Genomic DNA, 21,725 nt, shown 5'->3' with positions numbered 1-21,725 from the left:
GATGCAGCTCCAGAAGAGTGTCATGACACCGCCCGCTGTGTGGTGGAGTGTGCCAGCATGGGGCATAGTCGGGGCATGTGTTGTGCAAACACCACACCCCCACTCCACCCCAATGCTAGCCTTTGATGCCTGTCTGTTGATGCTTTCAGTAAATTAACTGGAACTCAGCAAGTCAACATCTAAGTAAGTACCTTTGGTTCAGTGGACCCATTCTAGTTTTAACTAGCAATTGGATTTTGGCCAATCATTTATGCTACATTTTGATCAAGATTTTGTTTATGATAGGTATTTTATTGTTGTTAGCCATCTTGAGTGTCTATTTTTAATGAAAAAATGGGAAAACAAATAAATTAATAAATCTGTCTGAATTTTTTTTTTCCTGAAGGAAATCAAATCAAAATCAGGGTAATAGGTGCCCTGGATAGTTCATATGTGGTTCAAGTGAACAAGCAATGAAGAAACCAAGCTAGAACAGGGTCAGAGAATGAAGGCTGTCAAGGCAAGACAGCCAAAGCAGTCCAAGGTTTGAGCATAAAACCTTGAAGTAGTCTGAAGTAGTCCAAGAAGTAGTCTAAAGCCAAGCAAGAAGTCACTGAAGAGAAGAGTCTAAGGAGCAAGCCAAAGAAAATTAGATCAGAAAATGAGGCAACATGGAATGTCATAAAATGCTGACCTGAGACAGTGATTTGGAATCTCACAGCTTTGTCTGTGCTAACTTAATAGCCTGCTATAAATCAGTACAGCTGGCCTAACCATCTTAGCACTTCCTTTTTAAAGCATACCACTGCAGATCCTGCCTCTTTATTGCTGCCACTTGGCCTCAAACATCCAGAAAAGTGCACTATCTCTGATACCTTTTCATTAGGTTCTACAAAGGATGGTTCAGGCTTTACTCCCAAAGCAGGGCTTCTGACCTCTTTTGGCCACAAAGCAGGGCTACCAACCACCTATGACTTTGACTGGAGCCCATCATTTGAGTTGTCCACTTCTCCTTCCTCATCCGAGAACATCTCTTCCTGGCTGGGTATGACACCAAACATTTAAAATATAACTACCCTGATATACTGGGGAAGTTAATTTTACCTGTTGCAGTCCCCAAAAGACAACACAGAACCACTTCTAAATCGTACAGACAAAAGAAACAGCAGGGATGGTTGCTCAGAACAAAGCAGAATGTCAGTTTCTCAGTCTATTGTTCCCCTCCACCCTTCTACACACACACACCCCAGTGCCTTGCTTCCCAGAGGATCAACAGTTTCCATTTCACATTGCAACAGCTGCCACTGGAAGGCAAAAAATGTGACAAGCTTCAAAATATTTCTCCTCCTTTCAGGTTTCCACATTTTGAAGGATAGTCTGAAACGCCAGTTCATCTTTATCTGGGTGAGTATGGTTCTCCTCAAGGAAATGAAGGGAATGTGTCAAAGAAAGATTGGGCAGTGTTGTTTAGTAACTTATGCAGTTTTTTCTGAAATGGATGAGAGCACGCAGCAAGCATTCATGTGGATTTCAAAGGCTCTGTGTTAAACCTACAGTCATGCTACAGCTTTTTTCAGAAACACAACCTTTAATTGCATATCCTGTACAGGTTTCCCAATTATTTTCCCCCTGAATTGCAGACTTTAGATATATACATACATATATACATATATATTCATTCGGAAAGTAAAGCTAAAAGTAGGCTAATATCTCAATTAGATATTCTATTTCATAACTTCTTCCCTTGAACTTTTCCAAATTCATAGTCCTGTAGATTAAACCACCAGGAGAATACTTATTCAAACAGCATATATTACGGCTGAAGGATGAATTGGCAACTGACAATGCTGGAGATCATCTTTTCTGTCTTATGTCCACAGCTGGACATGGAACATGAGACACCATTCCGTTGCTGTACTTAGATGGTCAGGCTTTTTGAGTCACCAAAAAAATAGAGGAATATATCCCTTTAAAAAGTACTCAGAAGCTGTTTTTTTAAAAGCTTATTATGTGGAATGCCTGATGCAGTTCACATTAACAGTCTTCCTCAGAGGAATCTTATAGAAGTTCACTTGGAGATGGTTTTCTGTAATGTTTTTATTTTATTGTGAATAAATATGGAGGCCACCTGTTATGTTCTGTGCAAAGGCTAAGATTGTACACCATGTTTGCACAATGTAAAATGTACAGTCATGTAATTATATGATTGTTTTACTACATCATTCTATTGCTGAATACCAAAGTAAGGCAACCAGTTGTGTATCTGTCAGTGTACCCACTACTGTCCCATTGTGCACGATGGTGAAAAAGTACAACAGCATGTGAAAGGGAACCTACACATGTGCAAGACTTCCAAGAGGAAACAGCCTTCTCTATGTCTGCTTCCAAGCTGTTGAACTCCCTTCCACACAAGGTCCAGTGTGGGTTGCTCCACTCTCTGCTAGCTTTTCACCAGCAGGAAAATCTTTTTATTTAGACATGCCTTTGATTCTTAAGTCACAGGACAGAAGGGTATATTGTAAGTGCCATGCTATTTTTTTATCTTATTAACTGTGTATCAAATGTGTTTAAATTGTTCTTAACCTTATGCTTTTTAACAGAATTGTTAATTGTTTTTGGGTTTTTTGTTTTGTTTTGTTTTTTACTTTTATAAGTACAGAATAAGCATTGCATAGTGGCTTCAGTGTTGGACTACAACTCTGGAGACCAGGGTTCGATTTCCCGCTCAGCCATGAAACCCAGTGGCTGACCTTGGACAAGTCACATGCTGTCAGCCGCAGAGGAAGGCAATGACAAGACTCCTCTGAATAAATCTTGCCAAGAAAACTCCATGATAGGTTTGCTTCAGCATCACCATCACTTGGAAACAACTTGAAAGCCCACAATAACAACAACAAAATAACTTTTTGGCTGAACTTTGTTTTAAATTGTTCTAAACCACTTTGGGACCCATTCTGGGGAAAAACCAGGATATACATTATGTATTGATGAAATATATACACTAAACTGCCACCCCCCCCCCCATCTTTGTCCTAATATATAGGTTTTCATGCATTTTTTGTTGTTAATGCACACATTTTCCCCATTCACTAACATGTGTTTGTGTGCATTTTTCAAAAATATATATGAGATGGCCAGTGTGGCATAGTGGTTTGAGCTTTGAACTACAACTCTGGAGACCAAGACTCAAATCCCAGCTTGGCCATGAAACCCACTGGATGACCTAGAATCATAGAGTTGGAAGAGACCACAAGGGCCATCCAGTCCAAACCCCTGCCATGCAGGAACTCTTAATCAAAGCATCCCAAACAGATGCCCATCCATCCTCTGTTTAAAGACCTCCAAGGAAGGAGACTCTATCACCCTCCAAGGGAATGTGTTCCACTGTCGAACAGCCCTTACTGTCAGGAAGTTTCTCCTAATGTTGAGGTGGAATCTCTTTTCCTGCTGTTTGCATCCATTGTTCCAGGTCCTGGTCTCTGGAGCAGCAGAAAACAAGCTTGTTCCCTCCTCACTATGACATCCCTTCAAATATTTAAACAGGGCTATCATATCACCTCTTAACCTTCTCTTCTCCAGGCTAAACATCCCCAGCTCCTCATAGGACATGGTTTCCAGACCCTTCACCATTTTAGTCACCCTCCTTTGGACATGCTCCAGTTTCTCAGTGTTCTTTTTAAATTGTGGTGCCCAGAACTGGACACAGTATTCCAGGTGGGGCCTGACTAAAGCAGAATATAGTGGCACTATTACTTCCCTTGATCTAGACACTATACTTTTATTGTTGCAGCCAAAAATTGCATTGGCCTTTTTAGATGACAGATCTCTTCCGGCAGGCCTTTCCAACTTAGTTACCCTCCCCAGATATATAGATATTTGCCCCTCATCTGTCTATTCTTCCCCGCCTATCTTTCTGCCTATTTTTTTGTTTAATGTCCTTAATGTCTTTAATGTTTTTAATGTTTTTATTCTATTACTGTTTAATTCTGTTTTAGTACTGGGAATGGGGGGGGGAGATCTAGGGTTTGATTTTTTTTTTTTTTAACTATTGTAAAGATGTATTTTACTGTTGTAACCCGCCCGGATTCTTCGTGATTGGGCGGGCTAGAAATAAATCTTTATTATTATTATTATTATTATTATTATTATTATTATTATTATTTAGATGCCGCATCACACTATTGACTCATGTTCAACTTGTGGTCTACTTGGACTCCTAGATCCTTTTCACATATAGTCTCATTCAGAGAAAATCACACATTCTCAACCTCAGGGGAAGGCAATAGCAAACCACCTCTGAACAAAGCTTACAGTCACCATAAGTTGGAAACAACTTGAAGGCACACAGTAACAAGTAGATGTGACTCCCTTATCAGCATCACCACAAAAGGCTAACAGATACCCAGTGGCATAAAAAAACATGCATACATGTTTTGTATGCAGAAGGCTGGCCTTGCCAGTACAGATGAATAGACTCAGTCAAGGAAGCCATAGCCTTTACTTTACAAGATCTAAACAGGGCTGTTAATAACAGAGTCCATGGGAGGTCTCATAAATTCATCATATGTTGATGACAATTTGATAGCACATAACAACAAAACAAGGCCCTGCTAGATGGTTTACAGTTCAGCCTGGCATTTCAGAGACACAGAGGCAGCTGAGAGCAAACTGGTGGAATAATCCTTCCTGTTAGCATTTGCTTGTACTGTTGTCATACCTGCAAGAGTGAAAAATGAGTCATGTCTGTGCCATTCTGTTTTCTTTGTTTGATTCTTCTCTATGTAACTCTAGGGATCTATCTATCCTTTGCTTCACCTAGGATGATGCATTCCAGCTCAAGGGATCACTTGTCCACCCATGGATGTTTGTGTATTAGTTCTGGGGTAGTTCAGGTAGAATTCATTGTCTAGTGGCCTGATTCTACCATCTGCTGGAAAAGAATACTGGAAAACATCAGCTAAAGGGCTATAGCATTTTGTCTACTGAAGCTCATCTGCTGAGTGAATTTCCCATAAATGAAGCTTAGTTTTTATCTTAGCAGTGATGCATGTCAGTGTTCGGTATCAAATGAAGTGTTAGGAAACCCTGGAACTGCAAACAGTTCTGGCTCAGAATAGTATGTTAATTGTTATCAAGTTGGTTTTGACGTAGGACATCCCTATGAATGAGAGGCTTCCAGGAGCCCCAGCCTTCAACAGCACTGTTTAGGTCTTGTGAATTCAGAGAAGTAGTATTCTTGATTGAGTCAACCCATGTGTAATGCGGTCTCCCTCTTTTCCTGCCTCTTTCAACTTTACCAAGCACTATCATCTTTTCTAGTGAGGCATGCTGCTTCATATGTTGCAATTAGTTGTGCTGCTTGTTTAAAATTAGGGGAGAAATGTGGGATGGTTCTTTCATTCACAGTTTCCTAATAGTGGTGGGAAACACAAGGATATTTATGTGCTTTCCATCATAGTCTTACACACCAAGCACTGGATAAACTGATAATCTCTGTTAAAATGAGGCTCCACATCTGCATTAGACTCATCATGGCATGTGTTCTCGCCACTACAAACCATGATCTCTAGCTCACTGTGCTCCCCTCTCTGCTCCTTTGTGGTATAAATTGATATCTGAATGCAGTGTGTGCTTGTGTGTTGGGGGTAGCCCTGTTTGCTTTCTTGTTCTTTCCTGCCTCTTGCTGTAAACAAAATTCTGTTTAGCAGCACCAAGGCAAGAATGGGTAGAAGAAAGACAACATCAGTTTTGGATGCCATTTCCCCTAGCTAGTAAATACATCAGATTTTGGAAATGTTTTTCCCCTCAGACAAGTTGATTTCTTCTTTGCTCCCCTCCTCCCCACCCCCCACTCACCCCAATTTCATACTTTAGGCCCACGGGCTATTTAATTTCTTTTGCACAGACTTGGCTGCTGTTAGCATCTCAGTAGCATTATGTGGATGATTTCTTATTCAATGGCTCAGGGTGACTCCAATCTATGTGAGCAGTTATTGAAGAGTTTCCCTGATGTGACAGCCAAGTCAGCTAGCTGAATAACAAAGGCAGCACCATCAACCTTGCATGGTGCGAGACGTTGAATTAGATTCACAGGCAATAGTGTCTATATATTCCTGCAAGAGAAAGCTGCACTTCATTAAGCCAGTGGGCGATGAGGTGATATGTGCTAAAATAGGACTAGCTGACAATTTGCATTCTATTCACACAGCAGGAAAATATATGAGCCAACATCGTTTCCCAAGCACAGCAAAGCTAAAGAGGGGGTGTAAAAATGACCAGAATGCCCACCATGCCCTGACTTTGAACATGTTTAGGATACAGTGGGACAGCAAGGATGTGCAAGTGTATCTGTCTCTAGCTGATGTTGCTTGGGAATGGTTTCATCTATAATTCCATTCCACCTTGTCCACACCCTTCTTAGACTGAGGTGCCCAGAACTGGACATGGTATTAAAGGTCAGGTCTGACCTAAGCAGAATATTTATTTATTTACTTACTTACTTACTTACTATCTATACCACCTTTCTCCCAGGAAGGGACTCAAGGCAGCTTACAAGATTAAAAAAAACATTTCAAAAATATCTATTTAAAACAATATAAACTAACGTATTATTTTATTATTCCTTCCCTCAATATAGTAGGGGTGGGATCGACAGGGAATATAGATTTTATGTTGTAATATTATCCTGCTGTAGCATTTTTTTTCATAAATCACAAAAATGCTTAATTTTTTTAAAAAAAAAGAAGTTTGGAGGCACTGTTGCAGAGATAAAATGAAGAACAATTGTAGGGGTTCTACTTCTGCATCCCACTGGATTAGGGAGTCTGCATCTGTAATCCTGGTGTATCATTAACAAAAATTGTGCTCATCATGATACATGTGGGGGTAAATTGAAGCAAGATTAAAGAAGGGGGCTTACAGTGGATACGATGGTGAGATTAATTTGATAATCTCAGTGCAAGGCCTAGATGTTAGGATTCATGATGATTTCTCTGTAGGGTTATTTTCCCTTTCATTGTGCACTGAAATACTGTAAATTGTAGGATCTTTGCATAACAATAACAAAGGATTCATCCATACAACAGGCCATGTGTACTATCAAACCTTCCTCCCAATCACCCTGTCCTCTCATTCTTTAATCTTTCCACATATATAGTGGCCTCTGGGCCGCTCTTCCTGAACTACCATTCTCCAATTTGCTCTTACATCACAGCATCTTGTAGGAGATATGTCAGTCTCCCTGGTTGATCAGATGCTGACTGCTATGAGAACCTAGGACATATAAAATCTTGAATGTTAAGGTCCGTGAGCAATTTTTTATTCAATGTGAAGTCAAAATGGCAGGAATAAACTCTTCTAGAACATGGCCACATAGCCCAAAAAACACAAAAAAGCCTAATTTTTTATTCATTTACTCTGTTAGGTAAATCCTTTGCCTGCAGAATTTATTCATATATATGTGAGTCTTCAGTCAACATATCTAGTGGATAAAACAGTTGTTGCTGTGTGCCTTCAAGTCATTTCCAATTTATGGCAACCTCTGGGGCTGAGAGAGTGTGACTCACCCAACATCACCCCGTGGATTTCCATGACCAAGTGGGGATTCAAACCCTGGTCCCCAGAGTACTAGTCCAGCCCTCATCATTCTAACATTGCCCTACATCCTAAACAGACATTACCCTAAATCCTATTGTTAGGCCCAACTAAAGTAGAACCACAGAATCAATCAGATGTGCCTTTGTATTTATTCACCATTCAACAATTGATTCAATGGGTCTACTCTACTTGGGACTATGCAACAGGATTTCAACCATTGTCTTAACATCAACTCACACAGAGTGTACCCACACATACACACAGCCTCTCATTCTCCTGCCAGTTGGACCAGGGCTACTATCATGCTGTTTCCTATCACAAAAACTGCTGAGTAAAGGACTTCTGCGAGGAAATGCATACACCCTGGATTTTAAAGGAGTAAACCAAGGTTATGAAGCCTAGCCTCAAAACAGGTCCAGCACCTTGGCTAGCACCTTCAGAGAGAAAACCCCAGGCTGATTCAAATTTGAGCCACCAGCTGCCAGCAGATTGTGGAAGGAAGTGTCTCGGCTTATATACCATTTTTCTAATGCTTGGCCCCAGATAATTTCTCATTGCTGTTTATCACTTTGATACAATCTATACTTCTAGAGCTAATATATGCCAATGAGTTCTAACACCAGGAAATGTATCCCGTTCTCAGACCCAAATCAACTCAAAGGCTCACTCAGATCCAGGGATAACTGTGTTGGCTGTATAGCAAAGTACAGTAACACCTCAAATCCACAAAACAGAGATACCTTTTTTTTAAGGACAAACAAAATGTATAAAATACAAGTTGCAAGCTTTTGAAGCTCCACTGGCTTCTTCATCGGGCAAAGGAATCTCAAAGAAATCTTTTTGTGTTGCTAAAGGAATTTAAATTATATTTCCTGGACTTTCAGGTACTTTCTCTCCCAGTATCCACATGGCCAGAAGGAGAAGTGGTCTGCCTGCATGGCAATCCTCCTATATCACCTTAACTCAGAAAAAGCACAACTTGACAAAATGCAAGCCTGTGACTAACTTCATCATATTTATTTCTTCTGTATGATTTTTTAACACTTTCGCCTGATAAAGAAGCCAGTGATGCTCAAAAGCTTGCGGCTTGTATTTTGTGCATTTTGTTTGCTCCAATAAAGGTATTTTTGTTTTGTGGATTTTGGATGTTATCGTTCAGTCTCTTTGGTAATTCTGCATAACCACAAGCACTACTGCACTCCATGAAATCTTAATGCCACTTTGTATTTGACCATCGAGGGGTGTACATCTGTCAGAGTACTCCCTTCACTTCCTCCTTTGGGTTAGAGCATTTTAGATTTTGCAGCTTATAAAAACTTTATTCCTAGATTTATCCAGCAGTGTCATGAATTAAGGCAAGGCTTTTTCCCCCTCTCTGAATTGTTTCTGGGAGATTTGCAGATTCTTCTTCCCAATGACATTTATTCTAATCCCTTTATTAGCTCACTGCATATGCATCCCTAAAAACCTCCAACAAGGCTAAGAAACAACTCACATCTGATTCAGGCTTTTTTTTCCTTCTGTGCTACCAATTATATCTGGGGCTATCCTCCAGTCAAAGAAATCTCAGTTGATTGTCCAAATCAATTAATTAGTTAATCTGTCAATTAAATCTGCACTATTTTCACATGAAAAAAGTGCCACTGTGTCAAGGGGAGGGGTGGGGGATGCTGGCTGGGAACACTGGGAGTTGTGGTTCAAAAAAGTCACTTTCCTAAGCTCTTCCAAAAGCTCCTTTCTTGTTTGCTCTTGAATTCTGAATAGCTCTGTATCTGGTTGTGTTTTTAATAGCTAGGTATTAGCATTTTATGATTACCTTTCCAGAGGGAGTAAAACAAACCAGGACATTGAAATAAATGACTATAACTTTTAGTCATATTCAGTACTCTGAGCTACTCATTAGTTACCTTTATATCTCACTTATCTTCCAGTGATCTAAAAAGGGGCATGCATGGCTCTCTTCTGTTATTTTCCACTTAATCCACACAACAACGCTGTGCAACAAGTCAATACAATGACTGGTCTAAGGTCATACTAGTGATGCCATGATTCAATGGAGACTTGAACCTGGATTTCCAAAGTCCCATAAAAACCCTCCAACCACCACATTACTCTGGCTCCCAGGTACTGTAGTTTCTATGTTTATCAGCACCTGGCACAAGTTAATCCCCAGTTCTGATTCTCTGGCAGTAGTTTTGGGAACGAGAGAGCAAAGTTTCCAGAGAAAAGATATTTTGCGTAGTGATTTTGCACAATGCATGGCAGGGTGTTGGAATGGATGGTCCTTGTGGTCTTTTCTATGATTCAAAAAATTATCTAGGCCTTTAAGTGCATGTGGCTAATACACAGGTATTTAGCATTAGTAGTGTAGTGCAACCAGCACTTACAGGTTTGCTGCCCCATAACATGTTGATTAATAATAGCTATCTAAGGTGCGGTACAGAGCGCCAAAAAGAGGCGCAGGGGAGGTGCCTTTCCTTGCTCAGCAGCAGAGCCGTGACAACTAAATTGTGCGGCGCTACTGCGCAGCAAGAAAGGAGTGCACAGAAGTGACTCCTTTTTTGCGGCACACTTGCGCTGCACCAAAGCACCAGTGACAGTATGATCATGAGCTAGTGGCGCAGCCCCATTTGGATGCTGCGCTGCTGGCACGTCATCACTGCATGCACCATCTGGATGGTGCCGTGCATCTGCGGTGCACCCATGACATGCTAGGGTTGCGGGGCGTGTGCACGCCCTGCCCTCGAGCAACCCTAGCCACATCATGGGCATGCTGCAAAGGGCCCATCTGTACCGGGCCTCTCTCTCTGTCACCCCCCCCCTTTTTTGGACTTCTTTGTTCACTCTACTGCAATGTGTGCAGTAGATGGAGTGGAAATGGATTTTTCAGGAACTGTTTTATTATAAGCTATTATAAACAAAATAGGCAAGACCCATTAGTTTTATGAAAGTCCTGCTACTGTTAGAAGAGAAAACGGCTGGAAATTTTTTAGACACATAGAGAGACAGACAGATCAACACAGCAATCTGAATGTTTAGACTTTCCATAGGGGTATTGACACAGGAACTGTGGAAAGCTGTACTTCAAAATTTACCGCTATAGCCTTGTTCACTGCTTTTTAAAAATCCTCAACAGAGTCTACAAGAAAAGGAATGTTAGAGCGGGGCAAAAGATTTTTTTTAAAAAAAGCTATAAAACAAGATTTATCTGAAGGCTGAAATTGAACTATATGGATTCATCAATAGTACATTACAAGTTGGGATGCTTCCCTTTCCCCACATCTCATGCAGTAGATCAAAGGACATAAGAGAATGCTACACTTTTTTAAAAAGACAGTGAAGAGGTTAATTCATTTACATAGACAAACAATGAATCAAAATACTATTTGATTAAATCACTAGCAAAGGTTTCCCTAATTATAGGCTATGTGAGAATTTACATATCAAATGTCAGAGGTCCATTTTCTGGCATTGTGAATGGCATGGCATTGCCCTCCCTCCTCTCCATCTGGCTGAACTGATGCTGACCAGCAGGGTCAAGTTCTCATCTAGCTGATCAGTAACCGAAAGATTTGCTTGGATCTTGAGTTTCTCATCATATTTGAAATGTGTATTTCTAATCATATTTAAAATGGGCCCTGAGATCTCATGAGAGGCCCTCCTCTTGTGATTTGAAATATCCTTATATAAACTGGCCTTATCATCATCATCATCATTCCATCTCCCAAAATTGTCACTCAAGGCAGCTTTTCCAATCACTCTTCCAAAAAGCCTGGCAACCCTAATGGAATGGGATACTGCCGTTGAAAAATAACAATGTTTACTCCAAAGTAAGTCCCATTGACTTCAATGAAGTTTATTCTGAGACATGTAAGATGGTCCTACTAAAGATATTGCTTCTGTGCTGTGGAGATGATACAGCAAATTGTTCAGAGAGTGTCTGCCAGTGGCTCCCATGTCAGTGAGGTGATGAATCCACTCTGGAGTTTACCTTGAAACTGTTTGAAGGTTTGGGTTCAGGAGACAGAATCGCTCCATCAGACTAAAAGCTAGGGCAGAATTACTGCCTTGTTGACCTTGAAAGACACCAGTTGCTTTTGTCTATGAAATATGGAATAGGAGATAGATCAACAATCATGTACTCCCGAGCATGCCTTCTGTTTGTTATACTCTCGCCTTGGATGTGGCCATTTATCCCTGGGTGCAGATGTGGGAGGCTGCTGTCTCTAATTGCATAACTTGCCTTTTTTGAATTATGATATTGGGGTTAGCTATTTGGGGCCTGTCATGCTCTTCTGTTGAAGTATCTGTTGTCAATATATTTCTCCAGGTCCATGGCATGGGCTCAGTAATTATCCCAGGCTTTACAAAATGTAGCTGCTCTTTACTGCAACATCAATGAAGTTGACTTTATAATAGATATTGGTGCCAAGGAACATTAAATGCTTTATAGCAGACATCACCTCAATAGTATGTCCCTCTTGGTTGCTATTTATTATGCTTTGGATTTTTTTTTGTTCGTTTTTTCTTTTCTTTTTCTTTTTCTTGTGGTATTGGTTATTGTTACTTTTCACATCCTTCTAACCATTATGGAATAGAAATATATAGTAATGCTTTGAAGTAATTAATTACAAAACAGCACAGTCTTGGCAATAAATTCCCTTTCCAAACAACAAAGGTATAGCTAGCTTGCATTATGATTGAAACTTAACAAATAAGGACATGACTCTTTTTGCAGTATCACTTTAATTTTTTTTCAGTAACTTTTTTTATTTAAAGGGCTACAGCCTCACCAAATGATAGAGGAGAACTATTGTGTGGTTCAGTATTATACTGGACTCATATTGATGCTGAGTGCTAAATTCTAGCTATTCAGGTGGTGATGAGGTAGAGGAAGGGAAAAATGGATTTTGTACCACATGTCAGCAGAGGTATTTATATAAAAAAATCTATACTGACCTGTGGTACAAGATCCACTCCTCTCTCTCTCTCTCTCTCTCTCTCTCTCTCTCTCTCTCTCTCACACACACACACACACACACACAGATGAAGGCTGGCATCCAGCTAGAGACATACATATGCATAATTTCCCTTATTCCTACATATGCCCTTTCTTGGGTACTGTGGCAGATATTCTTCCCTCCAAAACACCCAACACTCCTGTTACAAGTTATGCTCAATAAATATGAATATTAGACTTTGATGCATAAGGCAGGGAAGCTGTCCATTGCCAGAGTCTACAGAAATTCTTAAGAAGGACTTCAATTCCCAGAAGTCCCAGTGAGTATGCTCATTGTTCAGGAATTCTGGGAGTTGAAGTCTCAAAAAATCTAGAAGACTAAAGGTTGAGAACCACTGGATTAGAGCAATCAGACCTTAACTACCTCCACTGAATGGAGAGCTGCCAAACTGGGTCAGACTGGCAAACACACACACACACACAGGGAGATATTGCACAGCTTCCAGAGATGTTGGGCAACTCTATCTGGATTTGAAAGAGGGCAGATGTCTGTACCTAACCGGCTTTGTCAGGTCCATTTGTTCTTGATTGCCCAGACCATCTAAGAGTCCTTATCACCTGTCCTCTTCTACAGAGGCACAAGCCTTGTCCTCATTGCTTTAAGCAAATGATTTTGGTTTTTGAACCCTCCATAGAACAACACTGAGGTCATGTTTTGCCCCACCCAAAGGCATTCCCATCACTTTAGAAGACATCCCACAAGTTAGGAAGAGGTTAAATACAGAGACAAGGACAGAGGGAGTTTCTGTCTGAGATCTGCTTCCCTGCCATCAGCTACTCCACTTTATAGCCATCCAGACTCCTCTTCACATCAGAGAGTGAGAAAATGTATGTGTATGGGTTAATCTATATAGTTGGCCCTCCATATTTGCGGCTTTGACTTTTGTGGATCTGATTATTTGCAGTTTTGATAAGTATGCTCTCTCTAGGAATCTCCATGTCTTCCAGCACAACTCTACCAGAAGTTAACTCCAGTTGTGCTGGAGAAAACTAAAAGTTCCTAGATAAAACACTTCTCTCAGCATTTGTAAATCCTACAGCATGATTCTGTGATCAACTTCTGGCAGATGTTGACCACAGAGTTGCACTGGAGGATCTGGAGATTCCTAGAGAGGTGTTCTCTCAGGTAAAAAGAATGGTGGTTTTTAATTTATGGTTTTTCCACTTTCACAGGGGGAGCTCCACCACTAACCCCAGAAAATATGGAGGGACCACTTAAGTTTAGTGGCATCATTCTTGGATTGGTTAGGAGTAGGGTTTTTGGATCCCATGCCATTTTTCTCCTCTTTGAGAAACAACATTCATTTACTATAGACTGTTCTGTCAGTTTTAGCTGCTATATTTTTTCTGTCTTTTTAATAAAGAAATAATTGGTTTTGCTGCAAAATCAGCTTATCTTCAATCTGATTTCTTCCTTTCTACCTTTAGAATCAGTCCGGTTATACAGTCGGCCCTCCTTATACGCGGATTTGCCATCCGCGGATTTGAGCATCCGCGGATGGCAAATCGGGAAATTGTCCCCAATGGTGGCGCACGTGCACACGCGCCACCATTGGGGACAATTTCCTTCTCCTCCCTCCCTTCCCTCGCTTCCCTCCTCGCTTCCCTCCCTTCCCTTCCCCTTACTTACCTTCTCGGTGCAGCAGCTTGGCCTCCGCCGCCGCCGCTGCGGGGGAAGCCGGGTGGCGGTGGCGGAGGCCAAGCCTCGGCTTCCTTGCCACCACCGTGAAAGGGCGCGATGGCGGTGCTGGAGGCCTCTTGGCCCCCAACAGCACCGCCACCGGGCCTTTCCTGCGGTGGCGGCAAGGAAGTAGGGCTGCCGCGCCGGAGGGCTTCAAGGCCTCCCACACCGGCATCTGTCCTCCTCAAGGCCTCCGCCGCTGCCGAAGGGCCGGATACCGGTGCTGGTGGCCAAGAGGCCCCAGCACCGACACCCACCCCTTCCGTGGCCGCGGAGGCCTGGAGGAGGCCGGGTGCTGGCGCAGGAGGCCTTGAAGGCCTCTGGCGCTGCTGCCCTCCGCGCCTCCTCTTCCCCACCTCCGCGCCTTTTTTTGGAACTGCTGTGTGCGCGCCGCCATTGGGACAAATGGGACTTGAGCATACGGGGATTTTGTTATACGCGGGGGGTCCTGAACGGATCCCCCGCGTATAACAAGGACCCACTGTGCAGTCGGCCCTTCTTATACACAGATTTTTTATACGGATTCAAGCATCTATGGTTTGAAAATGTTAAAAAAAAAGTATAAATTTCAAATATCAAACCTTGATATTTGGAATGGCCTGCCAGATGAGATGTGTCAAATTACCAACTATGGCCCGATCTAGACGGGCTTATAGTGTGCCTTCATCACATGCTAGGGGTTGGCTGAGGGCACACCGCCCATACTGCCTCACCCCTAGCACGTGATGAGGTTATCAAAATGGCAGCACCCTGTACACACGGGTGCTGCCATTTTGATGCGACAGACGCTTAGCGTCCACGTCCTGGCATCATTGTGATGCCGAGAGTGCACCATTGATGCACTGTGGTATCACAATGGCGCCGCAAGAAGAACCCGCTTTTTGCGGGTTCTTTTTGCTGCTCAAGGGAGCCACGCAGTTTGTCTGCTGCGGCTCCCTTGCACAGAAAAACAAGGCACCAGCACACCATAATTACAGCGCTTTAGAAATAAAGTTTAATAATAATAATAATAATAATAATAATAATAATAACAACAACCAACCTTTTGGGCAATCTGTATCCTGCCTTAGACAGCTTCAAAAAAGCTGCCAAGATGGCTCTCTTCTGGCAGGCCTTTCCTGAATAAAATTCCTCGGCCACAGAATGATACCCCCCACACACCCATGTATTACCACTACCCTGCCCACGTTATGCCTTTATTAATAGATTGAAAACTCTTTTAATTGTAATATATTTAATTCATTTTTAAGGGGAGAGGTTGTAATTTTATGTACAATATTGTATATGAATGTTTTAGTTGGTAGCTGCTTTGATTGTCTTGCTACAGAAACGTTGGGTAGAAATAAAAGTTTTATTTATTATTTATTTATTTATATATATACTGTTGAGATCCAGACACACACAGCCATGGCTGCATACTTTGCCTCATAGAGAGCAGACAGGTTTAAAGAATCATCTGTCTATATCCTCATAGCGAGACAAAGGACCCTGAATGACCCCAGTGGATAGTGCAATCCTCTCACATCTGGCTACAAATAGGTAGCCGACACTTTTCTTATCTTGCACAATCTACAAGGAATAAAATGCAGATGTGGAGGAGGAAGGCTTTGGAGTCTCAGCCTAGCATACACCCACATGTGAAACTACTACACTACACTGAGCAATGCTGAATTGCAGCTATAGTATTTTAATATTAATAGAGAGTCACTATACTAGTTCCTTTCAAGCAAGTTACAGCAGATTAGTCAATTATATAATGGTAGTTACTCTAGGAGAACTATAACTAATTCAACTTTAAAAGTAACTTTCTGAGTTACTTACTGCATTCTAATCTACATCCTCATTAACTATGGGGTACAATACTGATCTATTTCTGGGTTTCTCTCCTTATTACAATATATAGGTTTACTTTAAGGCAAACTTTTTGGCTGATTTGATTGGGTCTCCAATGCCCAGCTCCCAACCCTTGTCCCACAGCAAAGTGGCATCTTTCTTAAGCTTCACTTAAAATAGATCACATTTATTTAAATTATTTCATCATCTACTGGAAAAAAAAACATGGTGTATAAGTTTAAAATGAATTAATGAGCAGGACACAGAGCTTTAACTTGATGCAATCAGTCCAAATGAGAGTGCCACTAGATTATTTGACATAATGCTGAATACTACCCTGCACATTTGAACCATACAGACTATTTAATCTTGGAATGCCAGAGCTTCATTTGAAAGCAAAGCAAAAACTTTTCTAAGTGAATTAGTGCACTGAGAGCTAAGTGCTTTGCAGATGGAATTTGCTTAGATATACACACACATCTTAACACCGAGTAGCTAATGTGGCACCAACATTTGCAAATAGTCAAAATAAATAAGCAGATAGAGCAAAAAGATGTCATGGAAACCCTCTCAAATTCTTTGCTGGAGCTGAGAGTAGAAGAGAAAGAATGGGTTCTCTAAAACCGTAGTGAAATATATTCATATCAGCATACACACACTGTGAAGAATAGATCAATCATGCCCACATTAAAGTAAATAGTGTTATAAGGCTTGTGACTCGATGAACAGGATAAATGGGAAACTTGCATACTATAACACGGTTAATGGCAGGCTGTTGAAATTTATAGTAAAATAGATATTATGAGGAAGGTGTTTACTGACAAAGAGAGCCATAAATTTGAAGACAGACACTTCTGAGGTTCCACTGAGACCATGAACAAGTGGGAAATTTAGTTTCAAAGTGGAGTCAAAGGATGTGGGGAAAATAGAGTGCAGTACAAATACACTCCTGACCTTCCATACTTTAATCCTGTCCCCTTTATCTACACCAATGTAGTCCAGAGGAAGAGTGTCTATGGAGATTATTGCACCCAGGAATCCTGGCGGGACAGACATGGGATCTAAAAGACAAAAATGTATTGGCCATTGAGGCACTTCAATATATGGTGTGCTTTTTAAGCAGTGTGCTATGAATGAGAAAGGGAGGCTGAGCTAGCAGATTTTATCAGAGATTGGAGTAGTTACTTTTTGGACTATAACTGCTATAATCTCCCATCTGGCATAGTCTCAACCATCCAATTCAGCATTACAGCAAATAATCTAGTGACATGTTTACTTCAGTCATTGGCTGAGATTCTGAGGCTACAATGCATACATTTACAATGGCCTAGCTACATCTCTGATGTGATCCACAAGTCTTCTAGTGAACTGGGATCATTTAGTTGTTTATCCATGATGGATATCAGGGCACCACATATATTGTCCCATCATTCCATGGGACCTGTTGCACAATGATGCTAGTGCACAAAAACCACAATGCTGGCTCCACTTACACAGCAGTTCCAATGGCGTAGTTACATCTCTGCTCCCCCCCCCCCAGAGAATGCAAATGTTACAGAGTAGCCACATTCAGCTTTACATAATTGTAAGTCAGTTTACAATGGTGTAACTTCCCAACAGGATGCCAGTTTCCATTTCTTTTCTTCCCAAACCTCCTGCAGTAAAGACAGAGAATCCAAGAAGCTGGAAACATTGCTTGTTTGGATGATAGCTTCCAGAATTGTCCAGCCAGCATGGCTGTGACCATGAAGCTGTAGCTTAAAAACTGCAACAACTTTTCCAGATTCTGGAACAGTAATTTATGTATCTTAATTGTATTAATATAGAAATGATTTGAATCAGCCATCCATAGTAACATTATAAGCAATGACATGAGCGAATGATAAGCCATCATAGACCTTATTTGTGTCTAGATTTTTTTTAAAAAATATCATGATTTTCAAATAACTGTTTACTCGTAATTATTGATTTCTAAGCTCTGGAGCAAGTGTTCCATTGATACAACTTATGTCAAGCAGGAGACTTCCAGAAAGGATGGATAAAATTTCTCAGGTAAGGTTTTGCACATTCTTTTCATGTGCAAGGTCATGTACAAGATGATTCTTTGAAAATAATACTGCTATCTCCCTGGAGAGATAGCTTTCCACTTCTAAAGACTCCACCTAGATAGCTTGGAATGTTTAAAAGAGCAAAATGTGTTGGCAACTTTATTCAATCCAGGACTGAAACAGTCAATGGAAATTATACTTGTACTGAGAGTAGTTAATAACTAATCACAAAAAGGTAAGCATAAATATAGCAACAGAGTATATATTATTCATTTTCCTCTCTCTTGCTTCTGACACTACAACATAGCCTTATCATAACTACTCTTGAGAAAAATTAATTTGTCTGACTCTCACTCTTACTGAGTTACTGTAAACACAGCTTAGAGAAAAATGAGCCAGAGAGAGAAGAAATGAGTTCAATCCACAAACAAACCAGGTTTGAATGAGTCTGTCACTTTTACTTTCTCCTGCATTCATATTCTTTAATCTCAAGTTTTTTGTCATCAAATGTATAAAATATTTGTTATGAACTAAATAAAATTCTCAACCATGTGTACTAAATTCAGTATACAGGAAGGACCATGCTGAACCTTTCTGCCATGCAGGCTTGATGATGACAAACATGTCAAAAGGAAAAAGAGGGAGTGACTGTAATGTTGTTGTTGCTATTGTTGTGTACCTTCATTTCTAATTTATGATGACTTTAAGGTGAACCTATCATGGGGTTTTCTTGGCAAATTTCTTTAGAAGGGGCTTGCCTTTGCCATTCCGTGAGGCTGAGAGACTGTGACTTGACCAAGATCACCCAGTGGGTTTACATGGCTGAGCTGGAATTTGAACAATAGTCTCCAGAGTCACAGAGTCCAACACGCAAACCACTCCACCAGGATGGCTCTCTGTAACGCTAATCCAACATGATGAATATAGTTGAATTTCTATCCATCCTCCAAATGAAGTCATTTTAGAATTTTGAGGAAATCCTACCCACATCCAGTTTTCACCCATTTCTTAGCCTTAGCATCTGAAGGAAGCAGGTCTGGATGAGAATTTCAGCTTCTTTTTATAAGAATTTACATAATAATAATAATAATAATAATAATAGGAGCAGAAGTAATAGAATTGTGCAGTCCTCCAGATGTTCTTGGACTACAGTGCTCAGCCATAGTGGTAATAACTTTATTTTGCTAGTAAGAGTAGTAATTAAATTCAACTATTCTTTCTAGACTGGGACTCAAACATTATTCACAACAGATTAGAACAGGTACAGGCGTAATACGATATGGCTTACAAACAAGCAGAAACCCAATTAAACAATGTTATATTTTATGTTTTAAAAATACTTTATAAAACATGCAGTGGCTGGCATCCCATAAGGGAAATACACCAGCATAGTGCTGGCACAGGTCTTTTTTGTGGTTGTTGCAGAGGGAGAGATTCACTGCCACACTTGTCCAGTGACCCTCACCCTCTCAAAACTCACCTTCCTCCTACAGGAGGCCTCTTTTCTCGGCATTGTATGTTCTTTGTATGATCACAGAAACCTATTTTGGGCAAGTCACACTCTCTCAGCCTCAGAGGAAGGCACTAGTAATCCCTCCCCCGAGCAAATCTTGCCAAGAAAACCCCATGACAGGTTCACCATAGGTTGGAATCGACATGAAGACACACAACAACAATGTTAAAGGAAGAAGTGGCAAGTAATATGCATACCCATCCTTGACAGTCAATGTGGTGTGTATGTGTTATGCCTAGGAACCCCTTTTTGTGTATGAATTGAAAAAGAGAAACTGCCATCTCTCAAAGCTTTCTTTGTGTGTATGTCTAAATCTACAGCGCTATATAAATAAAGCATAATAATAATAAATAATAACGTGTGTGCTGAAAAGTTCCTTTTAGCTCAAGGAAGCCAGCAATCACAGTGAAAGCTAAATACGACAGCTTAGAAAATTATCTTCATGTGAGGATAGGAACCTCTTTATCTGCTGAGATGATTCAGGAAGAGAATGAAATTGAGCAAAAAGCACACGAGCTTCGAAGGAAGTTGGACGAGGTTAGCAGAAAAGGTATGCTTCATTACCTCAGCTAATAAAACATTGTCTTGCTCCCATTGGGAAGACAGGAGAAGCAATATCTTCCTGGTTTATTTTATTATTAAAAGTATTATGTTACTATTATTAAAATTATTTAATAAAATTATTAAAATAACAACAACATTGGAATCTATTCAAAAATATGAACTGCCATATCTGTAAAGAACTAGTGGGAACATAAGCCTGAAAAATCATGACATTAAAAAAAATTCCCAATTCAAACCTACAAATCATTAGCTTATACAGTTGGCCCTTCGTATACACTGATTTTTTATACATGGATTCAAGCATCCACAGTTTGAAAATGTTCAAAAGAAGTATGAATTTCAAATATCAAACTTTGATTTCCCATTTTTTTATAAGGGACACCATTTTGCTCTGCCATTATATTTAATGGGACTTGAGCATCCACAAATTTTGTTATCCACGAGGGATCTTGGAACCAAACTCCAGCATATAACAAGCATCCATTGTAATATTCCAGACATAACTGCAGTTCAGAAAAAGAAAACTTGGATTATAAACGTGGTAATCCTGGGGGACAGAAGAAATGAAGACAAAGAAATTATCAGGATAACATTTTGGTGGAAGAATAAGTAGGTTTCAAGGCAGGCCATCCCACCAACAATTAATGCCTGATTTTACATCATCGAATTGATAAATATAGTGCCAGACCTTGTAGGGTATTCTATGATCCCTTTGTCAACATTAAATCAGCTTTTGCTAGTATTTCCTGAGAAAGACATTGGACAAAACTGAGGGCTTCATTCCTGGATCACAGATTACTCATACTAATTAACAAACTGCATTATGATCATTTCCCCAGAGTAAAATGTAATCCTCAGGGACATTTGTCACTCCTGATCTCTGTCAGGAAAGAAGCAAAACAGGGATGCATTCTGGCCCCTTTGTTGTTCAAGCTTTATATTAACTTTATGGAATGGTCTTTTTCAAATATGGAGTTTCACTCTCCTAGATTAGCAAAATGAAGAGTTTTGACCTTACTTTATATAGATGACACAGTCATCCTGTCTTTTTCTGAAGGAGGTATGAGGAGAGCTCTCAGGGCTCTTTGAGCATATTGTATTCAGAAGTACCTTATAATAAAAAGACTAAAATTCTTGTCTTATCTAACAGGACTACTCAAGAGAGGTGGCTGATCAGTACCCATTATATAGAACAAGTTTAGCCTAAACAAATACTTTGACATTGGCATTCCAGTCATCTGGGTCTTGAAATGCCCAGGTTCCATTTTACTAGTAATGCTTAAAGATCTGTTTGTGCTATTCTTAGCATGCATCTGCATGTGGAAATAATTCAGTTTTACCACTTTAACTGCCATTGCTCTATCTTACAGAATTCGGGGTTTTGCAGTTTTGTGGTGCACCAGCACTCTGTTAGTCAAGGCTAAAGACAAAATTGCAAATCCCAGGATTCGACAGAATGGAGCTATAACACTTAAAGTGATGTCAAGCTGC

At 40.5% G+C, this 21,725-nt stretch overlaps 1 long non-coding RNA gene across 1 annotated transcript; it reads left to right on the top strand.

The window, feature by feature from the left end:
- Positions 1 to 855: 855 nt before the first annotated feature.
- Positions 856 to 20,273, top strand: LOC149310442 (uncharacterized). The gene is made up of 3 exons (XR_016281577.1): positions 856 to 1,383; positions 18,086 to 18,161; positions 20,044 to 20,273. It is a non-coding gene; the product is annotated as an uncharacterized LOC149310442 (long non-coding RNA).
- Positions 20,274 to 21,725: the final 1,452 nt, after the last annotated feature.

The sequence above is a fragment of the Sceloporus occidentalis genome, unplaced genomic scaffold (assembly GCF_023333645.1).
Source record: "Sceloporus occidentalis isolate IW3139 unplaced genomic scaffold, rSceOcc1.0.p SCAF_6, whole genome shotgun sequence".
Lineage (NCBI taxonomy): Eukaryota > Metazoa > Chordata > Lepidosauria > Squamata > Phrynosomatidae > Sceloporus > Sceloporus occidentalis.
Note: the sequence above shows the minus strand (reverse complement) of the source record. Positions and strands in the feature narration are given on the sequence as shown.